Genomic DNA, 12,458 nt, shown 5'->3' on the forward strand with positions numbered 1-12,458 from the left:
TAAGTTGCTATTCCTTGCCCTGACAACTCATCTCTCAATTGATTGACCAGCCATGCTTGGACTCAGTAACAGAATCATACAATATGTGACCTCTGGTGATTGCCTGCTTTTACTTAGTATGTTTTCAAGGTTTATTCCGGTTGTGTGTGTGTGTGTATTAGTCGCTCAGTCTCAGTCGTGTCTGACTCTGCATGTATTAGTAATTTATTCCTTTTCATTGCTGAGAAATATTCTACTGTATGTGCTCGAGGAAACACTGCCTGAAACCACCCATGCTGGTCAGGCACCACAGAAACTGTTTGCATGAGCTTATTTTACTGTAAGAGATCCTAGTAAGGAACTCAGAAGTAACAAGCCACCACCAATCAGAAGAATTTGGGAAAAGTTAAAAGGAGACAAGAGATGCCACTTCGTATGTCCTTCCAAAATTCTTCTCACTGGAATTCAACTAAGCGATGTGCTCGCTACCAGGAAATACCTTGAGTCAGAATGATTGGTCAAGAAACTAATCCTATCACCATAAAATCTGAAACTGTGAGCCCTGTGGCACAGCAGTTCTCCTGAGTTACCTTACCTGCCTGCTCTCTACCTGGGAAACCCCCCTCCCAATAAAGTCTCTTGCTTTGTCAGCATGCGTGTCTCCTCAGACACTTCATTAAAGTGTTAGACAACAACTCTCTCATGGACCCTAGAAGGGGTCCCTCTTCCTGCAACATACGAACATACCATATTGTCACCAGTAAAGGAATACTTGGTAATTCCTGCTTTGGGGCTTCTATTAATAATGCTGCTGTGAACATTCATGCATGTTTTTGTGTGGCTATATCTTTTCATTTCTCTTGGGTATATATCCAGAAATAAAACTGCTATGTTATAGAAAAGTTAAACTTTGTATCTCTGTGTTTCATTTTTTACAGAACTTCTTCCTGGGATCTTCCTGGACCAGGGATTGAACAGGTATTCTCTATATTGCAAGGCAGATGCTTGATGATGAGACCACCAGGGAAGCTCCAACACTCACTGTTTTTCTTCTTTTATTTTCCTCACCTCCTCCCTTCCTGCCTGCCTTCCTCCTTTCTTTCCTCGCTGCTCCCCACCTCTCTCCCTCCCTTTCTTCTTCTTTCTGTTTTGTTATTTGACTAGTGTCTCCATATGGTTTTCATTTGTGTTTCCCCAGTGGATGGTGATGTTGAGCATTTCTCATGTGCTTCTCAGCAATTTGCACAGCTCCTTTGCATGGCTATTTAAATCCTTTTTAAACAGGATTTTTAAAACGTATTTTCACATTGAATTATCTATCCTGGTATCGATTTGTGAGAATTCTTCATGTACTCTAAATACCGGTTCCTTATCAAATATATGATTTGTAAATCGATGTCTTGTCTTTTCATTTTCTTCATGGTACCATATGTGGCACAAAACTTTTTCCATTTTGATACAATCCAATTTATCTGCTTTTTCTTTTATTTTTTATTCCTATGTGGGTTTTTATTAACAATCACTTAATTTTGGTTTGACTAAAGATACTCTCAAAAGAAAGATAACTTATAAGATTTAAGAAAGAAGAAAAAAAATTTTTCATTTCGGGGGATAACTGGCAGAAATTGCCCCGAATATGTCAGGAGACCACTATTCTAGTCTTCTCTGCACTATGACTTATTGACTACCTTGTTTGGGTGAACAATTACCCTATCAGAGGATATGTTCCTCTGTCTTTAAAGTGGGGGAAATAATAATATATGGACATTTCACATAGAACTCAACAAATATTTACTGACATCTATGGTGTGCAAAACTCTGTTAATGCTGGTCTTAGATGGACCAGGAAATACTGGAGAGGTTCAATGCTGAGCATATACTGCAACAGATGTCATCACTGGTGTGCTAAATTATAAAGAAAATGTTACTCAAGTTTGGTCATTTCATTTAAAACATATTGGTTTGGCCAAAAAGTCCATTCTAATTTTGGCAAGAAAGCATGCTATCTTTATGAATCTACCCGCTCAAAATAAGACTATAAATGTCACGTTACTTCAGTCAGTATTTTTCTGGTATATCATAATGATGAAAAAGTTATCACCATTTAATTATTAATTTCTCACAAGAAGCATCTTTCAGTTCCAGAAAACTGTCTCCTGTGGGGAATGAACTTGAGCTAGATCATCAACAAGCAGTAAGAAAAGTCTTTTGTATGCCTAATATGTCTTGGTCTGTAGCACACATGATGTAAAGTTCACAGTGACTCTGCAAGGCAAGTGTAATTCCCCTTCTCCTACAGATTAAATACCTGAGGCTCAGAGAGGTAATTTTTTTATATAAATTTATTTATTTTAATTGGAGGTTAATTACTTTACAATATTGTATTGGTTTTGCCATACATCAACATGAATCCACCACAGGTATACACGTGTTCCCCATCCTGAACCCCTTTCCCACCTCCCTCCCCATACCATCCCTCTGGGTCGTCCCAGTGCACCAGCCCCAAGCATCTAGTATCATGCATCGAACCTGGACTGGCGATTCATTTCATATATGATATTATACACGTTTCAATGCCATTCTCCCTAATCATCCCACCCTCTCCCTCTCCCACAGAGTCCAAAAGAGTGTTCTATACATCTGTGTCTCTTTTGCTGTCTCGCTTACAGGGTTATCGTTACCATCTTTCTAAATTCCATATATAGAGGTAATTTAAAAGGCGTCAGGTTCAGAGCCAGTGAGGTGGTAAAGTGAGATTCAAGTTTATATCATGACCCATCACCCATGCTTTTTTGGCCAGACTATTTCCAGCCTCAGAATTCCTGGCCTCCGGCCCTTCTTAAGACACTGGTTCAAGCTGCCTCTAGATGAGAAGATAATGTGTTAAGACACTGAATGCTTACTTGGAGATTTTAGTCCTCTTCAGTAAGAATCAATTTATCAAAAACTGGAGCAAGCTCAAAAGTTCCATCTTTGGATGATACTAGTGCAATCACCAAGAGTGGCTCCTCCTTCAATACTAATAATTGCCAAAGTAGTAAAGCCCTCTTGTTCTGATTGCCAGTGTTTCTTTGGAATGATAGTCCATCCTGCATGCATTAAAAAAGTCATGTGACTTCTCTTCTGACCTCTGACACTGAGCTCTGACCTTTCCATAGACTCTTTGGGGAACACCTCCTGGCACTGAGCATATTTCCTGCACTATTCTATGTTCTCTGGCTCTTAAGAAAAGATAGTGTTATGTCCTTTGTAAAACCTAAGAAATCAAACTGTCTGGTTATTCACTCTGTCCTAAAATATCATACATGTTTTTAGTGTGACAGAAGTGTGTCTGATGATAAGAAGCCAAACATAGCCTGCAAAACCTCCTGTAAGAATCTGGAGGAAAACTGAAATCTGGGAGCAATCTGGGAAGCCAAGTTTGTGACCATAAACCTATTATGCCGCTTGATAGGAACCAAGCACCTTCTCAGAGACAGTCCTAAACAGAAACCTGGGGTTCACAGAAGGCCAGCCAGACTATTCAAAGCCTTATATTTCCTGAAGGCCTTCCAGATGAATCCCAGCCATTACATCATGGTCTCTTGGGATCTCCATGTTTAGGTAGTTTCCTTAAAAAACACCGACATCTGCCTATGTGTGAGTGCATGCTAAGTCGCTTCAGTCATGTCCAACTCTTTGTAACTCTGTGTAGTAGTCAGCCAGGCTCCTCTGTCCATGGGCTTCTGTAGGCAAGAATGCTGGAGTGGGTTGCTGTGCCCTCCCTAGGGGATCTTCCTGACCCAGGGATCAAACACTCATCTCTTATGTCTTCTGCATTGGCAGGCAAGTTCTTTACCACTAGTGCTACCTGGGAACCCCAATATCTGCCTATATTCATTCTTTATCTGTTTCTTCCTGGGGTCCATTTAGCATGCATTTCCTCATATCTCAGCATCAAATGAAGTTTTTGAAAATACCTGGTGTCTTATCCTTCTCTACAGCACCTTCCCTCTTCAAGAACCCTCTCCCTCAACACGGTCCAGACTCCCATTATTTGTTAGTGGAAGGAAGCTGATCTGTGATGCCAGAGGCCAACAAAGCCGCAGGTATCCTTTCCCCTTTGTAGCCCAAGTGACTGGGTCTTTAGGCTTCCACACCTTTGCTCACCACAGAACAAAGGTAATCTGATGAGGGTGGGCCCTTGAGCAAACAGCCCACACTCTGCAGCTGAGTTTGACTCTGACAGGGCTGCCAACTGGAGTTTCCCTGCTCATCATCTGCCCTGCAGCTGGGCACATGTCCTTTCTTGAAAGAGAATCAGAGTGATACATGTGGGTGACTACCACTCCCCCACATCACCCCATAACATGTACTCTTCTTTACCACACAAGAATGAATGCCTACTGAAATTTCACCTTTCAGACGTTCATTTTAAAGCAAATATATCGGAGAAATAACCCTTAAGTTGGGCTTCCCAGGTGGGGCTAGTGGTAAAGAACTAGCCTGCCAGTGCAGGAAATGCAAGGCACTTGGGTTCGATCCCTGGGTTGGGAAGATCTGCTGGAGGAGGGCATGGCAACCCACTCCAGTATTCTTACCTGTAGAATCTCATGGACAGAGGAGCCTGGCAGGCTACAGTCTGTGGGGTTGCAAAGAGTTGGACAGGACTGAAGCCATTTAGCATGCATGCATGCATGCAACCCTTAAGTTGGTACAATCTACTGATTTCCTAGCAAAACAGCTTTATACCCTTCCCCAAAAAAAGTTTTAGAAAGGATCAAGTATGCCTGAGACATAGGAGTTAAGGATCATGGTGGAGCAGGAGAATGGACACCAAGAAGTGAGGTGACCCACCTTCACGTGGTGAAACTAGAACTCAGTTCCTCCTCCAAGCTCTTCCTCTGACCTTTTCTCACCCAAGCATTTGAGAATTGTTAGACAGAGGAGGCTGGTGGGCTACAGTCCACGGGGTCGCAAAGAGTCAGACATGACTGAGCAGCTAACAGAAAGCACAGGGACTCTTTCCAGATGACTCAGCAGTAAAGAATCCACCTGTCAATGCAGGAGACGAAGGATCGATGCCTGGGTTGGGAAGATTCCCTGGAGAAGGAAATGGCAATCCACTCCAGTATTCTTCCCTGGAGAATCCCATGGACAGAGGAGCCTGGCGGGCCACAGTCCGTGGGGTCACAAAGAGTTGAACATGGCTGAGCAACTAAACAAGGGACTCTGCCAGCAGAGACAGAGTATGTCTCTTTAATGTACAAAATGGTGCCTGCAGCCTGAAAGAATCATTTATTTGTGTTCACTCGTAAACAGAATAGAGCTGTGGTGGCAGGGGATTGAGCTCATTGCTATGCGTGCATAGACTGTGAGGAATAATGGTTTACTAGTGTGGGAAAAACACAAAACAAGCACTCTCCAACCTCCCTAAATCTTATTTCTTCATCGCTCAGGTGGGGATAATGAATCCTGCTTGCTTATTTCCCAGCGTGGCTGTGAAATTTTAAGAAGAGCCAGTGGAGTGTACAGTATATTCTTATTTAACAACAGTCAAGCACTTATTTTAGAACTTCCTCTAGTCCTAGTAATAATTAAAATATTAAAGAACCAAAACTGCTTGAGTTTCAACCACTCTGGATGGAATCCAGCTGTAAATTCTGATCTAGCTGTACCATCAGCCTCTCCTGGGTGAAAACTAGACTTACCTTCAGGGTAAAGACCACTTCCCAAATCCTCCACACATGTAGTTTCATGGATATAACATTGACTAGAATGTGTTTATCTTATTTATTTTTTTAATTGGAGAAAAATTGCTCTACAATGTTCGTTGTTTTCTGCCATGCTGCTGCTGCTAAGTCTCTTCAGTCGTGTTCGACTCTTCGCGACCCCATAGACAGCAGGCCACCAGGCTCCCCCGTCCCTGGGATTCTCCAGGCAAGAACACTGCAGTGGGTTGCCATTTCCTTCTCCAGTGCATGAAAGTGAAAAGTGAAAGTGAAGTCGCTTTCGAGACCTCATGGACTGCAGCCTACCAGGCTTCTCCGTCCATGGGATTTGCCAGGCAAGACTGCTGGAGTGGGGTGCCATTGCCTTCCAGCAACACAAATCAGCCATAAAACTACACATATATCACCTCCTTCTTAAGTCTCCCTCCCTTCCCCCCATCCCACCCCTCTAGCTCATCACAAAGCACCAGGCTGGGCTCCCTGTGTTTTATAGCAACTTCTCACCAGCTATCTATTTTACAAGGTAGTGGAGAAGGAAATGGGAACCCACTGTTGCCTAGAGAATCCCAGGGACGGGGCAGCCTGGTGGGCTGCCGTCTACGGCGTCACACAGAGTCGGACACGACTGAAGCGATTTAGCAGCAGCAGCAGCAGCAGCAGCACCAGCGTGCATTTGTTGGTGCTCCTTTCTCTGTTCGTCCCACTCTTTGTCTAACTGAAGTTCACTAGGCTTAGAAATTACTTTGACTCTTGTGCAGGAATGCTTTGTGTTTTCCTATTGGATTTATTTTATGAAGATAATTCCTGTTTATCAGGTTTTGAGTAAATGATGTTTCTTCAAGGATTGTCAGTCCCATTTTCTATGGAACATCTGATACTTACAAATCAGATACTTACAAAGTTTAAAATTATTTTTAGGACATAAATATTTAGAACAAAAGGAAAAAAGATGCTCAAAGAAAGATAACAATGACAACAAAAGCAAGAACAATGGCAACGAAGCAGCATGTCGAATGTAAAGCAGGTGGCAAAGAGAACTGGCACTAAAATAGCACATGGCCCAGGAGTCTCAAGAGAGGTTCAGACTATTGGCACTAAATGTTGATTCTTCAGTAATTACGGAGCTCAGTGACCTGAGAAAGAATCGGCAGTGAGCAAGCTTACCTCAGTCATGCTTCCCACCCCTGTGCTCATGCCAGCTGGGGGCCCTGGGCTGGCTTAAGTTCTCGAAAGAATCTCATACCAGTGTAAACATTTACATAATACAGGCTATTTATCTTGGCTCCAAAAAGATGCAAGCATCTTTCAGAGTTCACATGACATCAAAAACATGTTTAAACTTGGGCTATCGGTGTCCTAAAATTACCCCAGAGTAATGCATTGGTGGTGATTCAGGATTTTCTTTTTTGTGCTAATGATTCTCCACTCCTAACATATCATTCATTCTTTTACATTTTATTGAATAGGAAGTAGAATGGGCAGGAGGCATAACTCACAGATCAGAATTCTGATTGTGCGCATGCGTTCTAAGTCGCTTCGGTTATATCCAACTCTTTGTGACTCCATGGACTGTGGCCTGCCAGGCTCCTCTGTCCATGGAATTCTCCAGGCAAGAACACTGGAGTGGTTTGTCATTCCCTTATCCAGGGGTTCTTCTTGACTCAGGGATCGAACCTAGGTCTCCTGCATTGCAGGCGGAATCTTTACTGTCTGAGCCACAAAGGAAGCCCAGTCAGAATTTACAGCTGGATTTCATTCAGAGTGGTTGAAACCCAGGCAGTTTTGGTTAATATTTTAGTCGCTACTAGGACTAAAGGAAATTCTAAAATAAGTGTCTGACTGTTGTTAAACAATATACTATACAGTCCATTCAAGGAATTATCATCATGCTGTCCTTCCTGTAAAAAAAGTGATGCTAATGACCAGCTGACAGTAGGGCCTACGTAGTGACTTGTTTTTTCAAGGGTGCTGGGTTCTGCTACTCTCTCCTGACCTCTCAGTGAGAGCAATGAAAGAAGTTAAGAGGCCAGAGTGCAGCTACAGAGAGAATATGCATTGCTCTGGCCTCATTAACACCGAACTCAAACCAAGTGAGTCAAACAGTTTAGAGAAACAGTTCCCGTCTCAACTCCCAGGTGAGGTGAATCTGTGAAAATAGCCTATGGACTTGGTGCCAAGTTAGGTAAACAATAAAAACAGAGAGCTGGTTCCTCATCCCTGAAAGATGAAAAGTCTCAAATTGAGGGGGAAGGAGGAAATCCAATTTTTAAAAAGTAATCTCCAAATTGAAATGTATAAAAATTGAGTGAATGTGATATTGAATATGTAGGTAATATTGCTGTAACCATCAGTAAAATTTTTCAGCTCTAAAAATTGTATGATTTAAAAAAGTCTATGCAAAGATATATTTTCTTTCTGAAACCTGTAGTCCTCCCCTTTACATAGAAAAGAAGTTTCCTTTCTCTTTAGACATAGGTATTAATCTTTCATTCATTCATTCCCCAGACATTTATGGAGCAGGACATAGCTAGTGTGTGAAAATAAGTAAATTGTAGCTGTTCTCTTGTCCTCAAGGAACTTACCAGGGAAACAAGAACGAGTCGTTGATTAACTCATCAATATGCCTTATGCAAAGTTTAACAAATGGACACGCATTCTCTAGTTTATCAACACACCAGCATGAAATGTCACAAAGAGTTGTGAAGCATCAGGCTCAGTCTTCATCTCCAGCACAGACTGAACATGTTTCTTTCAGAATGATGACATATTTCCATGGTGTGTTTTTATGAATGTAGCTTATCTCTACATAAGTTTCCTTAACACCCACATGTGAACTAAGTCACTTCACTCGTGTCTGACTCTTTGCAACCTATAGATCTATGGACTATAGATCTATGGCTCCTCTGTCTATGGGATTCTCCAGGAGAAATACTGGGGTGGGAGGCGTGCCCTCCTCCAGAGTATCTTCCCCACCCAGGGACAGAATCCACATCTCTTAGATCTCCTGCTTTGGTAGGCGGATTCTTTATCACTAGCACCACCTGGGAAGCCCCTTGACACCTATAAATGTTCCATAATAAGGATTAACACCACAATCAAAAGTATAATTTTATTTTATGGTAGAGTCTGTACTATAATCAATGGAGCATAGAATGGCTTGTCACTTAGAAAATATGTAAGTCACGGTTGTTGTTGTTTAGTCTCTCAGTCGTGTCCGACTCTTTGTGACCCCGTGGACTGCAGCATGCCAGGCTCCTCTGTCCATGGGGTTTCCCAGGCAAGGATACTGGAGTGGGTTGCCATTACCTTCTCCAGTGTATCTTCCTGACCCAGGAATTGAACCCCCATACCTCCTACATTAGCAGGAAGGTTCTTTACTGCTGAGCCACTAGGGAAGACCCTTATGGGGATTTAAAACAATATGACTTGGTCATTTTAAAGTAACATAAATGTTAAAATACATGCTGAGTAATTCCAGGAGGATTTTTTTTTTTTTTAAGTAGTTGTATAACTTAAATGGTTCTTAATTTTAAAATGTAGTTTTGGCCAAGATTTAATGTTGAAAAGTGGCTATTCAGCATGCAAGAGACCATAAGTACACTTCATAAGAATTTTTATTATAAAGCAGCATACATTTTAAAATTGTTATTTACACAAAAGGCCCTAATGGATATAGTAGTTTATCAGATCAATAATCAATGTTCTTAAAAGTCACTTAATTCAAATTTATGTAATCTGCATTATGAAAAGATCTTATATACATATTTACATCATAACTCCTAGTGTTTTTTTCATAACTATTTCTGTCCCTAATGTCATCTCATGCACCATGATGATGGAAATATTTTTTAAGACCAACACTACTAGAATATCAAAACATATTATTGCATAAACAAGTACATTGGAAGTCACCGAAGATGGTGATAGTGTCACTAAAATTAAAATATTCAGTTGAGTCTCCTTTCTTGTAATTTTCCTAATTATGACCGCTAATGGGTCACCCACAGTGTGAGGAGAACAAGAAAATTCAAAGAAAATTGTAAAAGAGTTCACAATAAAACGTTTCTAGTATCTTATGTGTCTGTCAAAACAATAACAATGTATATGGCCTTTGTTAGTCATTATACTGATAAGAGGAAACAAAAGCCACCAGGGCAATCTGAAATTTTCCTAGAATCTGTGGACATTTAAGTCAGCTATTTTTACAGAGTCAACTATCGCCTATCAGTCTTATAAAACTGGTACCAGTTCAATGCAGCACACAGAACCTTTGGGGAAAATAAAGAATTCATTAGATCTGTCCCCAAATTTCCAATTTATATTCTTCTTCACATTATTTGTTGTCCTTTGGGTTTTGAAAGAAGCAAATATCAAAGTCTACTTCTTTTCTTGGTTCATCTTTGAAATGCATTTTTATTTCTCCATGTTACTCACTTAATTATTGTTCTTTTCCCCAAAATAAGCCCAAGGGCAATTTGATACAGCCAGACTCTTTGAGTTTCTCATAACCATATCCCTATAAAGATATAGATATTTGTCCTAGCCAGTAATAAATTTGTGCCCTTTTATGTCCACTCCTAGGAGAAGGCAATGGCAACCCACTCCAGTACGCTTGCCTGGAGAATCCCATGGACAGAGGAGCCTGATAGGCTGCAGTCCATGGGGTCGCAAAGAGTCGGATGCGACTGAGTGATTTCACTTTCACTTTTCACTCTCATGCATTGGAGAAGGAAATGGCAACCCACTCCAGAGTTCTTGCCTGGAGAATCGCAGAGACGGAGGAGCCTGGTAGGCTGCCGTCTATGGGGTCGCACAGAGTTGGACACGACTGAAGCGACTTAGCAGCAGCAGCAGCATGTCCACTCCCAACCTATGCACAGGCAACCCCTGGGAAGCAACTCTAAACCTTAAGAAATCTCTAGTTTAGGCTTACAGTTTCATTAAGGATTTCCTAAAATTTGAAATTCATTATGTTTTTTCTGCTCTTCAAAAATAATCTCCAGTGAGTGATATTACATACAATAAAGAACAAAACGTAAAAAATTCTGATTTTTAATAACTTTCTTTTGACTTACCTCCACTCTACCCCAAGACCAAACTTTGTAATTGATGGGCTCCTCATAAATGTTACACTGTCAGTTCCTTCTTCTTATTATTTGCTTCCTCCTTTTCACTCCTTAAGGAGCCCCATAAATCATATGATTAACTTTCACACCAAGGCTGGTTGATGCAAGTGAAAGAAATCTAATTGGAGCACAATTGCCCCCCAAATGCTCTTAACATTTTTTTGCACATCTAAATGTGATCCAAATTTCAGATACAGTTTTCTATTTGACATTTATTTTCCTCCAGCATATATGTGCTACATCTTTACCTAAACTGAGTTGTTATCTTTTTTCTGCCCTTTTGAACTTCACACTATAAATTAACTATTATCTTGCTGAGATAAATTCCTTTGCAGATTTTATGTATATAGAGAATATTTCCCCTTCATTCAAGAACAAATATGAGATATTATGTCCCACAGAAGAATTTATTGATCTCTGACAGTAAAAATCACCACTATACTATTAAAAAGATTTTACTGTTAATTTCAGAAATAATAAAGTACTTTCTTCACTTAAGGGAATATATGATCACTATAAGAAATCAGGATGTGAAAGAATAAAAATCTGATATTCAAAATAGATTACTATTAGTTTTAAAATAAAAGAGATCCACTGGCAAAATACAGTGATTTTGGTAGTTCCTGAGACTGCTGCTTGACAGGCATGGTTTAAAAATTCAATCAGTTTGATTCTCTCAAGCTTCCACTACAAAATCACTTCTCCCAGCTCAAAGTTAAGTGATCATTTATGTTGGAATTAATGGGATCAAAATAAAGGAATCATTATTATTTTTAAGTATTTTATACTTAAAATTTAAAATAAATTGTTATTACAAGGGAGAAAAGAAGCATGTTCTTTTAAATCAATAACGATACATAAATATTTATGGTGTCTAGACTGCTTCTCAAGAAACAGCAAGGAATTTCAGTGAAATTAGCAAGAATTATAACATATTTCAACTGCAAGGAGTAAAACAGACAAAGAGGTAATTGCATAAAGAACTACTGGAAAATGGTTTTATCACATATAATCAGACAACTCATAGGATATTAGTTTTTTGTTTTTTTTTTTTCATTGTAAAACTAAAAATGTGTTACTTCTTTTTGCTGTTGCAGGGTCTCCATTTCCTCATTTGGAGTGTTGACTTTTAGAATTTATATTAGTTCTGATAATATACAAATTAGAACCAAATTTGCGAGTTTAGGTACCAAAAGATCCCAACATTAACCTGGTTAGGGTTACTGTAGGGCTTCCCTGGTGACTCAGTGGTAAAGAATCCGCCTGCCAATGCAGGAGATGCAGGTTCAATCCCTGGGTCAGGAAAATCCCCTGAAGACGGAAGTGGCAACCCATTCCAGTATTCTTGCCTGGGAAATCCCATGAACAGAGGAGCCTGGCAGGCTATGGTCCATGGGGTTCAAAAAGAGTCAGACATGATTTAGAGCCTAAACAACAACAAGGGTCACCCAGACAAGAGTAGTTCTTCTACTACACTACATGTGTGCACATTTCTGATACCTAACAGAACAGATGCTGAAAAACTGTACTTGGTCAAGGAGGTAGATTTATGGCTTCTTATGAATCTACCACATGGGAGCTTGGGGCCTTTGTGGTTAAAGTCATCTAAATAACAATAAGGCAGTATCACAAAGCAGGAAAC

Source organism: Bos grunniens, chromosome 1, assembly GCF_055505025.1.
Source record: "Bos grunniens cultivar Pamir isolate PY7600 chromosome 1, Bosgru_T2T1.0, whole genome shotgun sequence".
NCBI classification, from domain to species: Eukaryota; Metazoa; Chordata; class Mammalia; order Artiodactyla; family Bovidae; genus Bos; species Bos grunniens.